At 47.3% G+C, this 15,945-nt stretch overlaps 1 protein-coding gene across 2 annotated transcripts in view; it reads right to left on the bottom strand.

Annotated features, from left to right (window-relative positions):
* Positions 1 to 14,218, bottom strand: part of SETBP1 (SET binding protein 1) — a 267,483-nt gene extending 253,265 nt beyond the window's left edge. For both annotated transcript variants that reach the window (XM_039733312.1, XM_039733313.1), the window contains exon 1: positions 13,699 to 14,218. The gene's annotated coding sequence lies outside the window, so the exon portion shown is untranslated. The remainder of the gene's footprint in view (positions 1 to 13,698) is intronic.
* Between the last annotated feature and the right edge of the window lie 1,727 nt (positions 14,219 to 15,945).

Here is a 15,945-nt window from a genome sequence, read left to right as displayed (position 1 = left end):
CAAACACAAGGTGGTAAAAGCGCTGCGGTGCAGCATTCCAGGGAGTTACCGCTCTGGTATGCACGCATGTACAATGGGCACTGTGTGCCGGCCTCCGCCCACAGGCTTTTAACCTCTCCCACTGCTGGCTGCAGAGAGCAGGCTCTGGAGCAGCTCAGCAGGATGAGCCCGCAGCCACCAAGGGTGCAAGGGAGGGACAGCTGCCATTGCCTTTATGAGCCAGCCCCCTTAGGACCCTCGCCTGAACGGGAGCTGAAATGCAGCTCATGGCTCCAGGACAGGAAGAGTCATTCAGGTTTTGAGCCACTGGGCAGTGTTTTGTGGAGGGTGAATAAAAAGCCAGGTTTCTGCTCCAAAGTCTGGTTGTGGGACCCAACGCTGGGTCATCATGTCCAGGTACTCATCCCTGCTTGGCCATGTGCCTCCAGCTCAGCATAAACAAGCAACAGATAAATAAAGTCGTAGCATTACACCCGTGTCAGATGAATTCATGCCAAATCCACCTTAAAACCCGACTTAAAAATACTGGCCTCCTGTTCTGCCAAGAGTGTGTAGATGATATCACCAGACCCACAGGTAGCAACAAATAACCCTGCACTCAAGTGCTGCACCCAGAATTAACTGGGTCATTGTTCTAGATATCTCCTTACTCTCCTTCAGGGTTAATAGTTAAATGACTTGGGTGCAGGGACATCATACTCGTCTTTCTAGTTTGGGCAGGCTACCTGTGCTTTGACTAATTAGAAACCTCACTTCAGGCCTCTGAATGTGTAACCTCTACTGGAAACCTCTCCTCTCCAGAGTGCCTGTGAGAAGAATCATGGAATGGTTTGTGTTGGAAGGGACTCTAAAGCTCATCTCGTTCCACCCCCCTGCTGTGGGCAGGGCCACCTTACACTATCCCAGGTTGCTCCAAGCCCCATCCAACACTTCCAGGGATGGGGCAGCAACCGACAGGGCTTCACCACCCTCACAGGGAAGAATTTCTTCCCAAGATCCAATTTAAACTAACTCTCTGTTGGTTTAAAGCCATTCCTCCTTGGCCTGTTGCTGGAAGAGCTCTATTTCTATTTTAAATACCCAGGGCATGAGGTATGTCTGAACTTCTAAGTGCTGACCCAGGCTGTCATTCCAGACCTCCAGTGCTCACCAGCATCAAGTCCTGTTCAATAAGCAGCTACAGAGGCATTTTACCATCCAAATTAAGCTCACTGAGGAAAGTGTTACTGCTAGCAGGCTTCCTGCAGTCAAGTTAAATTTGAGGAGGATAATTCACAGGTGAATGACAATAAATTTCACAGAAGTTGGCATTAGCTCTTAATTAGGGTAAGATTCACACTTCCTCTGATAAGTACTGAGAAAACGGCTGCTTGTTCAGCCTTGTTACCAGTGCTCACGTTTATTATCAGCTCCTCTGGGCACCTCAAACACTCTTCTGGAGGCAAAGACCTTCAGGTACAAAACCCCCATTTGGGTCATACTGGATGTCTCCTGTTAGGGACTCTGAATATGCTCCTTTCTTCTGCCTCCAGCAGGCAGGCAACCTGGTGTTTGTGAGTATTCAGATGCCACAGCTATGAAGGATTAAGGTGAAAATTTGCCGAGGATAAAAACAGGGATGAGAGCCAATAGCAGGGAGAAGAAATCCACCTGCTTGGGATTCTCTGTGAAATGGAAGAGTACTTTGCCTTAAGCTTGGACTTGATATCATGGAGGTCTTTTCCAACCCTAGTGGCTCTGTTATTCTGTGATTCTGAGTGTGACAGCAACCATATTAAGAGCAAGCAAGCACTGTTTTGACACATACAAACAAGGCAGGCTCAGCTGCCCAGTGTTTCTGCAGTTCCTCTGAACTGCTTGAGCACTAGGAATACCAGCAGGGAGTTGGAAGCAATATTAAGAGGTGCTGTCCAAATCCCTTCTACACTAATACCACTGTAACTACTGAGACTGCTTTAATTTCATTCATAGACTCCAGAATGAATGGGTGAAAAAGAAAAAAAGTCTGTTCAGGTTCAAGTGAGGGGAAACTAAGGCACAAGTCTGAGGCTCATGGGGGATGCAGAGTGGAGGTCAGAACTTTTCAAAGTCTGTGTCTGTCAGGTTGCCTTTGGATCTTCCATTCTTCCATGGGACATTTCATTAAATCCCTAATCTCCGCAAAATATTAGGAGTCCCGGAACTCTTTACATTCCATCCTTCTAAAACCATTCACCACAAAGCACTGGAGACTATGCAGCAGTGTTTAATGATGAGATTTCACCTTTCACTCCAAAGACTCCCAGGTTGCTTCCACAGTCATGTATGACACTGTGGAAATGCAGCTGCCTCTGGGCCAGAAGCCAATGGACAACCCAAGTTACAGCAAGGACAAATTTTGGTCAGAAACATGCTTTTCTGAGCAGTGTCTGTGGAACTTCAGAGTTTGTCATGGGTCTTAGAAACCCAACATCTTGGCATGTGACAATCTGCACTGAACCCAGTTAACCCCTACTGGAGTACAAAAATGGCCCAGCCTATTCCTTCTTTATTGTTTTGCAAAAAGAAATTGGAATTTCATGCTTGGTTGTGGTCTCTGTCCATGCACTGCCAGATAGCCAGCAGCATGACTTTGATGCTGATCAGGAACAGGCATCTGATCACACTTCTGTGGAATGGGCAAGCACACAATATGAGGCTTAAAATTTTCTTTGTGATGACTTAAATTCACTTCCAGAGGATGGGAAAACTTGTAAGCCATAAAGCCAGAGTAGTGCAGACAAGTGGCATAACATGATACAATACATATTCTTCTGGGATAAAATTAAATCACTGCCATTTTTTTGAGCAAATTTGAACCAGTATGCATTTATGCTGGATCAGTATCATGTACCAGTACTGTATCTAATCCCCAGCTCAGAGCCCTGGAGCTAGATTTATGGCAGCTTTTGACCACAGCCTCTTGTACTTCCTGAGGGCATGATCCTCTGAAAGAGCAACCCAACTTTGGCAGGGAGCTCAAATAATGACTGCGGCAGTTATTTTCTGTCCATATTATGGATCACATAGGAAACACCCTCTCCCTGTCACCTCCCTTGTGTCTACCTAACTAAGGTATGTAATTCATTAATAGGGTGAATTAGAAGAAGAAAGGTGATTACTATTCACATGGTCCCTCTGCCTCCAACTCTGCTTTTGTTCAAATCCTTCTAACTCTGCCTCTGATTTTGCGTGGATTATGTGAGGACTTTCTACAAGATGCAGCTGTTCCAGATATGGGTTATCCACATGGAAACAAGGAGCAAGAGTTAATGGCAGTTGCCAGAAATATAATCTTCACTTGTTTCCATCAGATTGTGCTGAGTCCAAAAGAGCTACCATCCCTTTGCACCTCCTGAGCAACACTGACTGATGGCTGTGCCTCAGTGTGTCCAAGTATGGCAAAGGGAGTTGGGAAAAGTCACACTGGAGGAAAAAAGATGTGGTAAACCAAATTCCTGTCACAGCCAGATGAAGCTGCACACATCCTGCCCAAGACAAAGAGGCAGAAATAAATTAAAATCCAAGCATATCTGTAATTGCAGAAACATGTAAGTGTGCACATTACACAGACACGTATCTGTCTTCTCAACATAGACACATTTAGAGTAGATTATGGAATCATCTCTGACTCCATAATTAGGTTTGAGACTTTATAATTAGATCAGATAGTCACCTTTCTATGTAAGTAACTAACTATCATGCAGGGCTTGCAGGAGGGCCAACTGAATGATTAGACAACTGACACGGCCATAAATCACAAGGACAATAAAAGCAATACTGCCCAAGGTACAGCTGTGGCCAGTGTAGCAAAGCACCCATCTGCAGGAGCAGGAGAGGTGCCCATCATGCTGCCCAAGGACTTTTACAAGCTCCTGCCAGAGAACTCTACCAAGGTTTTGTAAATCTACTCACTCATAACGTAAAGCTGTATCAGAGTGTTGGGAAAGGGAGTGCAGTCATCAGACCTGTAAACACCTTCTCACAGAGGCTTCTGGTCTCTAAAATGATCAAACTCCTTCCATTTGTTCCCTCCAAAGTAGGCAAAAAAATTTGGTTTGTGTTGGAAGGGACCTTAGTGATCATCTTTTTCCAGCCCCCTGCCATGGGCAGGAACACTTTCCACTAGACCAGGTTGCTCCAACCCCTAGTCCAACCTGGCCTGGAACACTTCCAGGCATTTATAACTTGTCTAGGAAATCAAGGGTAGTGTTTGATCCTAATGACATCTGTAGCCGGCATGTGGTTTTTGCCCGTTTTCCTTGTGAACGTCAGGCCTCCAGGACACTGAAAAGCAGAAAGAGATGCCAGCTGTGCCTCAGCTCATTACAACACAAAAAGTCAAGCTGGTAAATTTGCCTAAGTCAGATCAACACCAGGTTGTTGAGCTCCCAGACCAATCATCATCACTCTCAGTGTGATGTACAATCAGAGATGACTCCTGGGATGACCCAGGAGACCACCCTGAGCACTCTGCTGGGTGCAGCATGGTGTGTGCCACTGCAAGGATAAAACTTATTCCATTAACAACAGCCATAAAACTCTTTGGGAGGAAGTGTCAATGTGCACAGAAGGGGACTTAAATACTTACTATATTCCAGCCAGCTCTTGCCAAGCACACCATCCTGGAGGTAGCTGCAGCTACTCCAGGCTACAAATGGAAAGTTTTATGGGTATTTAGGGAAAGGTTATTGGCTCAGAGATCAGCCACAGAAAGCAAACCCCTGTACAATTCCATCATCTGTGTTACCAAACTTTCCTAGATTGACTCTGCTCTTGGAGAGCTGCCATCATACACAGTAGCCTCCTTCTAATACCATCATGGCAGGGCAACAATCTCTTCTTCTCCCTCTGATCAAACATTTCCCTCTGCACCACAAAATGTGTGGAAAATTATTTCTCTGCATGAATCATTAATGAAAGTTTTGTTTTTATTTACTGCTGCTGCCACAGAACTCCTTCTTTCACCTTTCCTCCCCTTCCCCCGTCTCCATTATTTCATTTTTGTTTGCACATGTGCCAAATAGACCAGCTTCCTTTTCCTTTGGGAAAAACAAAGGAATAAATAAAATCTAACAACACATCTGATAGGGAATGCACCATGTCTTGGCTCAGCATCCATTCCTCAGAGCCATAAGTGATGGCACAAGGAGGACCTAAAAGGCTTCAGTCCAGGATCTATCCCGTGCCCAGTCTGGAGTCTGTACAAACGACACATCCCATGTTATTCCATTCCGCATGCTTCAAACGATGCTGGGAGTAAGAAAGTTTGGATTTTGTCCATCCAGGACACTGCACTGTGTGTTTCCATGCTGAGTAAGCAGTGGTGTCCTGCTTGCTGCTGTATAATACACCAAGCATCCTTAACATCAAGAGGGGGCTGTGAGAAAAAGGGGTGTCTAAGAAGAATAGCAATAATTTGGGGTATCTAAAGAAAAGCATTGGGAGTGCTTTGTCCTGCACAGTACATCAGGGTTTTTTTGGGGAAAGAGAATCTCAGGGCCAGAAATACAAGAAATTCCCTTAAAGCCTCATAGATAGAAGAAGACAAAGACAAAGAAGATGAAGACAAGATGATGAAGAAGATGACAAAGAAGAAGAAGAAGAAGAAGAAGAAGAGAAAAAGAAGAAGAGGAAAAATCAGGAGGAAAAAGCAGCACAGGACACAAGCGGATGCAGCTGGATGCACACGGGACAAAGAGCAGGCCACAGTGCTGGGACAGTGATATCAAGAGGCACAAAAACATTAGTTGGGAGCATGCTAGGAGGAAGACCAGAGGCTAGGAATAAAGGCAAGATAACTGATAGCTGGTGTGGGCAAAGAGAAGGAGCACCTTTAGCTCTAATGAGGCTGAAGAGGAAGTGGTTACAGAAGTGCTGTGTGAAGTTGAGTCAGAAGGAGATAAAAGCCTGCTGAGTATCCACAGGCCTGAAAGGCCTCTCCAGCTCAATTACTTTACTGTGCTCTTTGCACACATCGGGCTCCCTCCAAGGCAGCACAGAGGGTCAGGAGCCCCAGATTCACCACTCAAATCCCTATTGAAGCAGGACCAGCACTTTGGATTATTACTCCTATAGACTCATAGACTCATTCGAGTTGGAAAAGCCTTCTAAAATCATAGACTCCAACCATTCCCCAAGCACTTCCGAGGCCACCCCATGTCCCCAGCTGCCACATCCACACATTTTTTTGATCACTTCATGCATGGTGACTTTAACACTTCCCAGGGAAGCCTGTTCTGATGGCTGACCAACCCCTCCAGGAAACAATTTATTCCTGTTATCTAATCTAAACCTTCCCTGGAGCAACTTGAGGCGATTTCCTCTCATTTTGTCACTTGTAATACTTCCAACACTGACTCCATGAGGATGTTAAAGTTTGGGATGGGATCAACACTTGGAGAGGAATCCAATGTCAAGTCAGTCATGGGCACCACCTCCCTTCACCAATGAACCATGGATTACTGTCCCTTAATTGGAATCCTTCACTTAACTCCCAGCCAAGCAAAGTTTGGTCTGTTGTCTGTGATGGGCTAAGAGAACCCTGAACTGAGCTGTCTGTGCTGCTGCTCCCCATCTGGAGATGGCTGTGGGTTTGGATATGTTCTCAGTTCCTACCTAGAAGCATACTGCACCTTATTGTTATTTTATTTTTTACTCACATTACTTTTTTTTTTCAAAGGCTTTCCTTAAGGGCTTTGGGAGGTCTGTTTGCTGAGCTGAGCATGCAGAAAATGTTCTGTCCTAAAAGCCACACCAAGAGGACAGCATGTTTTAAGAGCATATTTCTCTTCAATGCTGGTGATAGATGTGGAGGAGCCAGACTCATGCTCCTGTGAGTACCTCCTATGACACACAACTCTAATCTAAAGTAACCAACACCTATGAAAAAAAGCCATTTATGACTCCTATCCAACAGGATTTGTTGGGCCAGTGCCCTTCTCTTTAAGCCAACAGACTACAAGAATACCATTAACTTCAGGATGTCTACACTCCAATCTGTCAAAGCATTAGAAACCATGACATCCAATTTTTGTCTCACTCAAACACCAAAAGATGACAGAGGCCATCAAGAAGCCCTACATCCATAAGACAGAGACTGCTGTCCTCTTTAAAAGCATGCAGTTAGAATAATTTAAAAAGGGAAAATGTCTTCTTTTTCCACTCTCAGTTTTTTTCTGAATCTATTGAAAACAAAACTGATAGCTGGAGGGGCTTACTCGATTTTTCAGGAAGAAAACTGTCATGAAACAGAGAGAAAATATGCCATGTTTTAGCCCATTAGTTGAAGATTTTTGGAAATTACAAGGAAGAAAATGTATGGGTTAATATTTTAAACTGATTTGCAACCTTAGGAACAATGGACATGTATAGTAACACTTTGCCCAGATGCCTGCTACAGCACTTTACATGTGTACAGACCTGTTTGAACACTTACTGAACTCCCCCATTTAATCTTTGTGTCTCTGATCCCTTCTGAAAAAAAACTAAGGGATTGGGCAGAGAATTATTCCCAGTATAAAATGCTATTGAATCCCCACTGTAGAGCTCCATAGCAAGGCTTTAGAGAGAGAGAAAGAAAAGGAAAACCCCCCCCCCCAAAAAAAAAAAAAACCTACAGGAAGAGTTTCCTTGTCTAGGTAGCTAATAGGATTTCAGAGGAGTTTCAGTGGAAACCCCACCACATTCTCCAAAGCCAAGTATTTAGTGAGTCTTGAGGAGAGGTAAACATGAATCACAGCATCACTCCAGAATATGCTGGGTCTGGAAACACAGAGGGAAGTTAGGCCAGTGTCCAAGTCTTAGAAATCACATCAGTAGGACATTCAGGATATGTGGATTCATATAGAGGGAAGATGTGCCTGTAACACCTTGCAGCTTGACCTCTGGTTTGAGTATCATCATTTCCTCCCTTCCATCTTAAAACTGGCTTCTCCATCTGCTAAAATGCCAGGACAGAAAGAGAATGATTCATTGTATACATGTACATCTCAGTTTTAAAGGTTAAGGCTAACAAAAATTTCAAAGTAACTTAAAACCTCAGGCTTCCGATCTTTAACCCATCTCTAATTTTGAGGGCTTTGAGTGAGTCCTGGGTTACCCCATGCTTGCCTACCACACATTCTTCTGGAAAGATTTACCCAAGCACTGCTACAAGTTGTACCATACTACTGTAGAGGAAACTTTGCTCCCATTGCTGCCATCCTCACAGAGCATTTGTCTGCCCAGGATTGCACAGCAACTCTTACTGGACCAGGAATTCCCTCTTTCAGAGGCACTGAGAAGATGAATAAATCACCCCGTGACAGTATTTAGCCACAATCCCAGCTCCTCCCAATATATTGCAGAGCCAAGCCTTGGGCCACCTTGTGCTCTGGTGCTCACCAGGGCAGGTCAGAGCCTTGTCACCACCTTATGGACTCAGGTTGGTGTGGAAATTGGCCTCCTCTTGCATGGCTTTTCCACACATTCAAAAATGCACATTCAGACTCAGCAGCCCCACCCAGGAAAGGTAACTCATCCTCACCACCTGCACAACTCCTGTATTCCCTGAAAAACCCCCATGCTGGATGGAAAGTGCACAAGCCCCGCCAGAGTGCCTGCTCATGAGCAAGAGCAAACCTGACCCAGGGATGTGTGAGCAGCACCAATATAGACATATTCCCAGAGTATTTCCCTGGCCACCTTCCTCTTTGGCCACCTGCTCTTCAAAGTTTCTGATTGGTCTTTTGAAGAGATATAAAAGACAACAAAACCCTAAATTAAATAAGGTCAGAAGGTTTCTTTTCATGCCAGTCATCCCAAACCTTATGGAAAAGCTTATAATTGCATTTGGACAATTTTGTCCTCCAAACTAAATCCTGCTTCAAAAGGACAAAATAGCTCCTAACCTTGCTCTTTCTCAAGAGCTAATAAATAGAAATTAGCTACTTCCTTCACTAATTTCTTCAGCTCTGAAAGATTCTCTGACTGATTTTATTCAATTAAAAAAATATTTTGTCTTCCTTTATTCCCCTAGCTGTTCATTCCCTTAAATTTGTACTCTCTACAACCAGTCAAATGTGAATTCAGAATCCAGGTGCCTGTTGCAGAGCTGTGCTTGTTTCCAGCATCCAGCAGACCTATCTAAACAGGTCCAAAAATGCAAGGAACTTTTGAAGGCACATCAGGTGAAGCCTTCTCATCAGGAGGAGAAAGAAACAGTCTCCAAGTGCAGCTAACCACACACACTTGCAAACTGATTTCATGTCTATATCAGAAGGAAAAAGGAGTCCCAATATCCAATGTTTGCAAATTGCTTTCAGATCTGACAGTCCCCCTAGGCTCGAACACTGAGTTGAGGGATTTTGAAGTCCATCTTTAATCAAGGTGACAATTTCCTAAAAGTGTAAGTCATTTTATTTCCTCAGCAAGGATAACGGGAAAGGGAGCTTTTTTCTCTCAAGCTGGAAAGAAAGTAATGCTAACAGAACCTACAATAGCAGCAAAACCAGTCCCAGTAGAAACCACAAGCCCTGCAGCAAAACACTGGGAACCTTCTCCACTAAGGTTCTCCCACAGAGTCTCACCTTCCTCTCTTTGGACCAGCTCTAAACTTTGTGTTTATGCTGCCCTAAGGATTCCTGGACTTTCCAGCAATAAGGCTAGACCTTACCATGGATTTCCTCTCCCTACTTACTATTTTATAGGTCACCTATATTAGAAAAATATTCCTCCCTGTGAGGGTGGTGAGGCCCTGGCACAGGTTTCCCACTGGAGCTGTGGCTGCCCCATCCTTGGGGGAGTTCAAGGCCAGATTGGATAGGGCTTGGAGAAGCCTGGGATAATGAAAGGTGATGGAATGAGATGAGTTTAAACTCCCTTCCAACACAAATCTATGGTTTTTACACACAGATTTGCTGCCCTCATCTCATCACCAGAAGCATACGTGTAAGTATGCAGCACTTAAAAATCTAAAACCCTGCATGCCTGCATGCTATGATAGGCAAAAATGGTGCTGGATGTTCTGGACACAGCTTAAAATCTGTCCCTCCATGCTTCATGGAAGGCATTTTGGCAGTTATATTAATTCTGCCCTTCAGCATTGCCACAGACCCACAGATCCCAGATATTCCAGAGATGGGTACTTAATGGAGAGCAAGGAAAACCACCTAGGCGTATGGTTAAACAAATCAGTCATCAGTTCACTGGGACATCTTTCATTTCCATCACAGCAATCTGTTGGATCCCAGAACTGTTTTTACGTGGTTCATTAGACAATAGCCTTTCTTGCTACTAGTTAGGTCAAGAGTCAAAATTGCTGTGTAATTGCAAGTCTCAGGGCACAAGGCAAGAGTTTTTCAGTCCTGGAGGGTGTTGTCCAAAGGGGAAAGAAAACAGAAGGGAAAGATTATGTGTGAGCAATTGAGCCCTACTGAGAGGGAAAAAAGTCACTGAGACTGGGATTAGGCAAATCTGGTAATGGAAAACAAGAGTCCTGTTGGTAAATTGGCACTTGCACCTAAGAGATGTGTGTGGTAGGGAAAAGCTGCTCAAAGGATGGGTCAAGAAAGAGCAGAAGAGGAGATTAAGCAGCATCTGAAGCCAAAAAATTATGGTTGCACCTTTTTGAACATTTAATTCCTTGAGTTAATTAAGCACACGGCAATAGCAGTTGTTAAACAAGAACAGTTCCCAACTTAATCAAAGTACAATATTATTAAAAACAATACAGAGCAACCTCAGTAGAGAAACCAGTATATATCAAATCAAGCTAAATAGCTCAGTTATGATCATTATTAATAATAAATCATGGCCACTGTTTCTTTTGTTTGCCAACAACCAACATAGTTTATGGCTCTGCACAAACCTAACACACCATTTTATAGCATTTCAAAAAGTGCGTCCTCCTGAAATGATAATGTGTTAATAATCTATGCTGGGCTTTTTGGCAGGAATCAAAAAGCTCAAACGACTTGAAATAACATCAGCTAAAAATTATTTATTCCCCATCCCTAGTTGCAGAGAAAACAGAGGTTTTCTTGGCTCAGTTACTTCTCAATAGACTTCTGGTTTCAATTAAAACTTTGAGTCTGAGAAGTTTAAAAAAAAAAAAGTTGAAGCCAATAAGAGATGGAAGAGAAGTCTCCATTCACTGAGTGTTTCTGCTTTTGTTTTTTTCCCTATTTTTACATAACCCTTCTGAGCTAAGAGCACAGATTAAAGTACAAGACCATTGTGTGGATGGGTTTTTTTTTCTCCTTTCAGCTAAAAAACAAATGGAGATGGAAAAAAAGTTTCTCCTTTGAGTGGAAGGAGCTTCTGATGAGGGGTGTAATCTCAGCAAAGGCTGAGGAAGTGCAGAAAGCTGTGCATGAAACAGACACTTGCACGTTTTCCCATCAATGTGTCCAGTCCCTGGAAGTGTTCAGGGCCAGGCTGGATGGGGCTTGGAGCAGCCTGGTCTAGGGGAAGGTGTCCCTGCCTTGAGGGAAAATGGGGCTGGAATGAGATGAGCTTTAACATCCCTTCCAACCAAAACATTCTGTGATTCTATTATTCCCTGATAAAAATATTATTTTGCTGTCCACAACAGAGGGTCCACTTGTTTCCTCAGGTTCATGCTGTCACTACCTGTCTCTAGACACCTGATAATACCATTTCTGTAGCCTGCACCAAGTCAATCCTGCATGCAGGGGCTTTCAAACCAGTAATCGTTCCCGTTTGGGCCCATAATACTCCACACAGGACTGGATTTGCCAGCAGCCCTTTCCTCCTGGAACAATTCCATGCACACCGGGAGGCTCAGATGCTCTCCCTGACAGCGGAGCACTGACCGGTTCTGCCCTCTCCTCTCCCCACTCCTCTGCATCCTTTGCCGTGAGACAGACGGACGTAGGAGGACACACGGAGGGTCTCCCCCACCCCAGAGCGGGGCCAGGCTCATGAAACACCTCTGTGCACCGGCGGAAACAGCCTGCCAGGCTCCCCTGCCCTCCTCCCTTCATCCTCGCCCTCCTCGCAGAGCCCGGCTGGGTTAGCCCGGCTCACGGCAGCCGCGGGGACACCGCCACCCCTCGGTACCGGAATGGGTGGGTACTCCCCTCGCATCCCCCACGCACCAAGCCCCTCTCATCACCCCTCCCGAGGCCAGGGGGACCTGCCCACTGGGGGTGCCCGAGTCGGGTGTGCCCTGCGTCCCCCCCGCCTCCCCGGGCTGGGCTCCCGGCGGCCAAGTGCCTTTTGAGCATCAGGCGTCAGGCCCGGGATTATCGGGGCCGTTTATTTGAAGCGGAAACGAATCGGAAATCCTTCTCTCAACTGCCTTTTGGAGACATAAGTGCAGCAGGCAGGGGCAGCGCGGGGAGCGCCGTGCCCGGTGGGGCGGTGGGATGTTGGGATGCGAACACACGGACGCGCTCCCGCTGACACACTCACACTGGCACACCGGGCATTCAGTAAGGGGTGCGGGGGACCCGAATTCCCCTTGCCCTGCGGGGAAAGCCGGCGAGGAAGGGGCGTGAGTGCGAGTGCGAGCGCCCGGCGCCGGGCAGGAGCCTTGCGCCAGGGCTGGGGTGACAATAGCCGCCCGAGGCTGCGGGCTGCGTGTCACCCCCTCTTCCCCAGAAGCACCCCGCAGCCCGGCGACACCGGCGGTGCTCAGCCTGAACTCCGCTGCCACCCCTTGTGGGGGCACAAGGGGCCACCGGGGTCCCCAATCAGCGGCTTAATTAAGAACCATTATGCAGCCACCGAGCGGGGTGGGGGTGGTGGCGGGGCCGGGGGTGTCCCGCTTTGCTAATCACCCCCCCACACACACACACAGCGTCCTCCCACTTCGCTCGTCCCCCGAAATCGCAGCTTTTTCGGGGCTGCGTGTCCTTCCCAATGTCAAAACACGGCGGGGCCGCCCCGGGGCAGCGGCGCCCCGCGGTTCACCCGCGGAGCCCCGCGCACACGCTCGCACGCACTCACACTCACTCACACACACACACACTCACACAAATCCCCAGAAGGTTACAGCGCTGCTCTCTAGCTCCACTTAACCTGCAATTTACGAAGCCGGGGGGGGGGGGCGCGTCCCCCCCACCACCATTCCCCAATTTCCACAGGCACACACATAGCTGCCACCTACACATATAAACACATGCAGGCTACCAACGCGGGCGCCGGGAGAGGGGGTATATGGCGGGGGTGTGGGTGTTGGGGGGGGAAATAAATACATTATTCAAACTCCTGAAAAAAATTCCAGCCCCTTTCCCGGTCTTACACACACCAGCGGTACCCCCCACCCCACGGCAACCACACACAGGCACGCACACATGCTCCCAAACAGGCACAAAGCATGGGGAGGGAAGGGGTCGGAGGGGATGGGGAGGAGGAGGGTTCGCATGCAACGCATAGAGGAGAAATATTTCCCCCCTCCCCAAAAAAAAAAAAAAATAAAATCCTTTTCCGCGCCATTGCAAAGTCACAACAGAGAGGAGGGAAGGAGGAAAAAAAAAAAAAAAAAAAAAAAAAAAAGGGACGACATTAACTTTTGCATGCAGAAGGGGGGGAAAATGGAAAAAAAAAAAAAAAAAGAAGAAAGGGGGTGAAGGAACAGGAGAGAGGCGTACGATCCTCCTGCAATTCCGATCATCAAGGCAGACCTTTCCTCGATGCCTCCGATATTATTTTTTTCCCCCCGCATTTACTAACCCATATCCCCAAAACGGCAGCGGGGGCTTCTTAGCAGCTTCCTCTTCTTCTTCTTTCTTCCTCCTCCTCCTCCTCCTCCTCGGATTTCCCCCCTTCTTGTCTCTTCTCTTTTAGATCCCGGTTTCAATCCCTCGCCACAGCCCCCAAAGGTGCTTTTGCTTGTGTTGCGGCAAACCCATGGCGGTGTTCATCTGTCAGATGGGGATGAGGGGAGCGCCCGGCCGCGCAGCGCACGCAGAGCGCAGAGGGAGGAGGGCGGGGGGAGGAGGAAGGCACCGGGGAGAGGGAGATGGACGGACAGACAGACGGAGAGACAGCTCGAGAGATAAAAGATAGATAGAGAGGGATAAATAGAACGAGATAGAGCGAGAAAGGGGGGAAAATGGCGTCTTGGAAAGCCGGAATCCCGGAGTAAATCAAATTAACACGCAACACCCAGAGCAGTCCCGGCTAATTTTAGCAGGATCCAAAATAAAATGAAAAGGAAAAAAGGGGGGTGAGTAGGAGGAGAAGGGGGGGACAGGAGGGCGGGGGGTGAAAGAAAGGAGGAGGGGGTAAGAAGGAAAAAAAAAAAAAAAAAAAAAAAAAGAGACCGAAAAAAAAAGAGAAGCCCCTCAATGCACTGGATAAAATCCTGGATTTGAAATCGATGGAGCTGGTCTCCAGCTCTCTCGCTTTTTCTTTTCTTTTCCTTCTTTTAAAAATTTTTTTTTGGAGCCGGGGCTCTTTTGCTCTCTGCTTGTTGTTGTTGGTTGGTTGGGAGCCTTTTTGCAGGGGGGCGAGGTTGCGGGGAAGCGTTTTCGGTTTTGCTTTTCCCGGCGAGGAGTTTCAAAAATATTTAAAAAAAAAAAAAAAGAAGAAAAAAAGGAAAAAGGAGAGGGGGGGAAAAAGAAGAAGAAAAAAAAAAAAAAAAAAAAAAAGGAAAAAGGGAGGGGGGGAAAAAAGCAAAAAAAAAAAAAAAAAAAAAAAGGAAAAAGGGAGGGGGGGAAAAAAGCAAAAAAAAAAAAAAAAAAAAAAAGGAAAAAGGGAGGGGGGGAAAAAAGCAAAAAAAAAAAAAAAAAGAATAAAAGAAAGAAAAAAGAGCAAAGCCCCGCCAGGAGAAAAGGGCTGCTTGGCGGCGGCGAGGAAGCTTCCCTTTATCCCTGCTCTCCCTGGGCTCCGGAGCGGGTGCCGGGGCTCCGCGGGCTGCGGGGCTGCGGCGCCCGCCCCGCTCCGCTCCGCTCCCCCCGCGCCGCCCCGCGCCGGCCGGGGGAGGGCGAAGGGAAGGCGGAGGGAAAACACCCCCTTCTCCTGATGGGCCCGGTGCTCGCACACCCGCGCAGCACACACACACACACCCGCATCCCCTTCCCCGCTGGGGAAGGGTGCGCCTGGGGGCGGCTTTTTGCTCCCCCGCTGGATTTTTTTTTTTTTTCCCCTTTCTCTGTCTTTTATTTTGTCTTTTTGGTCTGGTTCTCTCTCTCTCCCCCCACCCCACACCCCGCTCCCTCTCTCCCTCCCTGCGAGGGGCGGCGATTTGGTTAAGCAGATCTGGGGGGCTGATGTCTCTCTCTTTCCTCTGTTTCCATCGCTCGCTCCCGGAGTCCTGCAGCACTGGGGGCGGGGGGAGGGGGCGAAGTGTGGGGAATAAATGGTAATGATCAGGCACACACACACACACACACAGAGACGCTCTCACACACTCTCACACGCAGACACGCACTCGGTGTGGCTGCAATGCTCAGCTCTGGGTTAATGCACTCAACAGTGCCACTACCTGACACAACTGCAGCACTGATGGGGGCAGGGGAGAAAAGGCAGAGGAGGTGAGATTCAGGGCAGGGCTATTTATCCCGTTTATCCCACTCCAAGCTCAATCTCTCCCACGCCCTCCCAGCCGCCCCCCCGCCAGCCCCCCATATGCTTTTTGTCACCCGTGTGAGACATTTTTGGGGTACGGTGTCTGCCGTTCTGGCCACAGTGAGAATTCCCTCTCTGGGGCTGGGGAAGATAGGCAAGGACCCTCGGCCCCCAATTTAAGGACTAAATTCACTCCCCCACCCCACCACCTTTCAGAGCAGAGTGTACAAAACACAACACAAACCCAGCTGCAGGCCAGTGCAGAGGTGCAAAATCTGAATTGTTGGGTTTTTTCTCTCCCACCCTTGCTGTGCCAGCAGTCTGGATGATGCTGCCTTTTTGGTCTGCCAGCTGGGCAACCTTTACTCACAGGAGTAAATTGTTGGTTTGGCTGAGTAGTAACAGAGA

Source organism: Passer montanus, unplaced genomic scaffold (genome assembly GCF_014805655.1).
Source record: "Passer montanus isolate IOZ18808 unplaced genomic scaffold, ASM1480565v1 scaffold86, whole genome shotgun sequence".
In the NCBI taxonomy this organism is placed as follows: domain Eukaryota; kingdom Metazoa; phylum Chordata; class Aves; order Passeriformes; family Passeridae; genus Passer; species Passer montanus.
The sequence above is the reverse complement of the archived record's forward strand: the minus strand, read 5'-3'. Positions and strand labels throughout refer to the sequence as shown.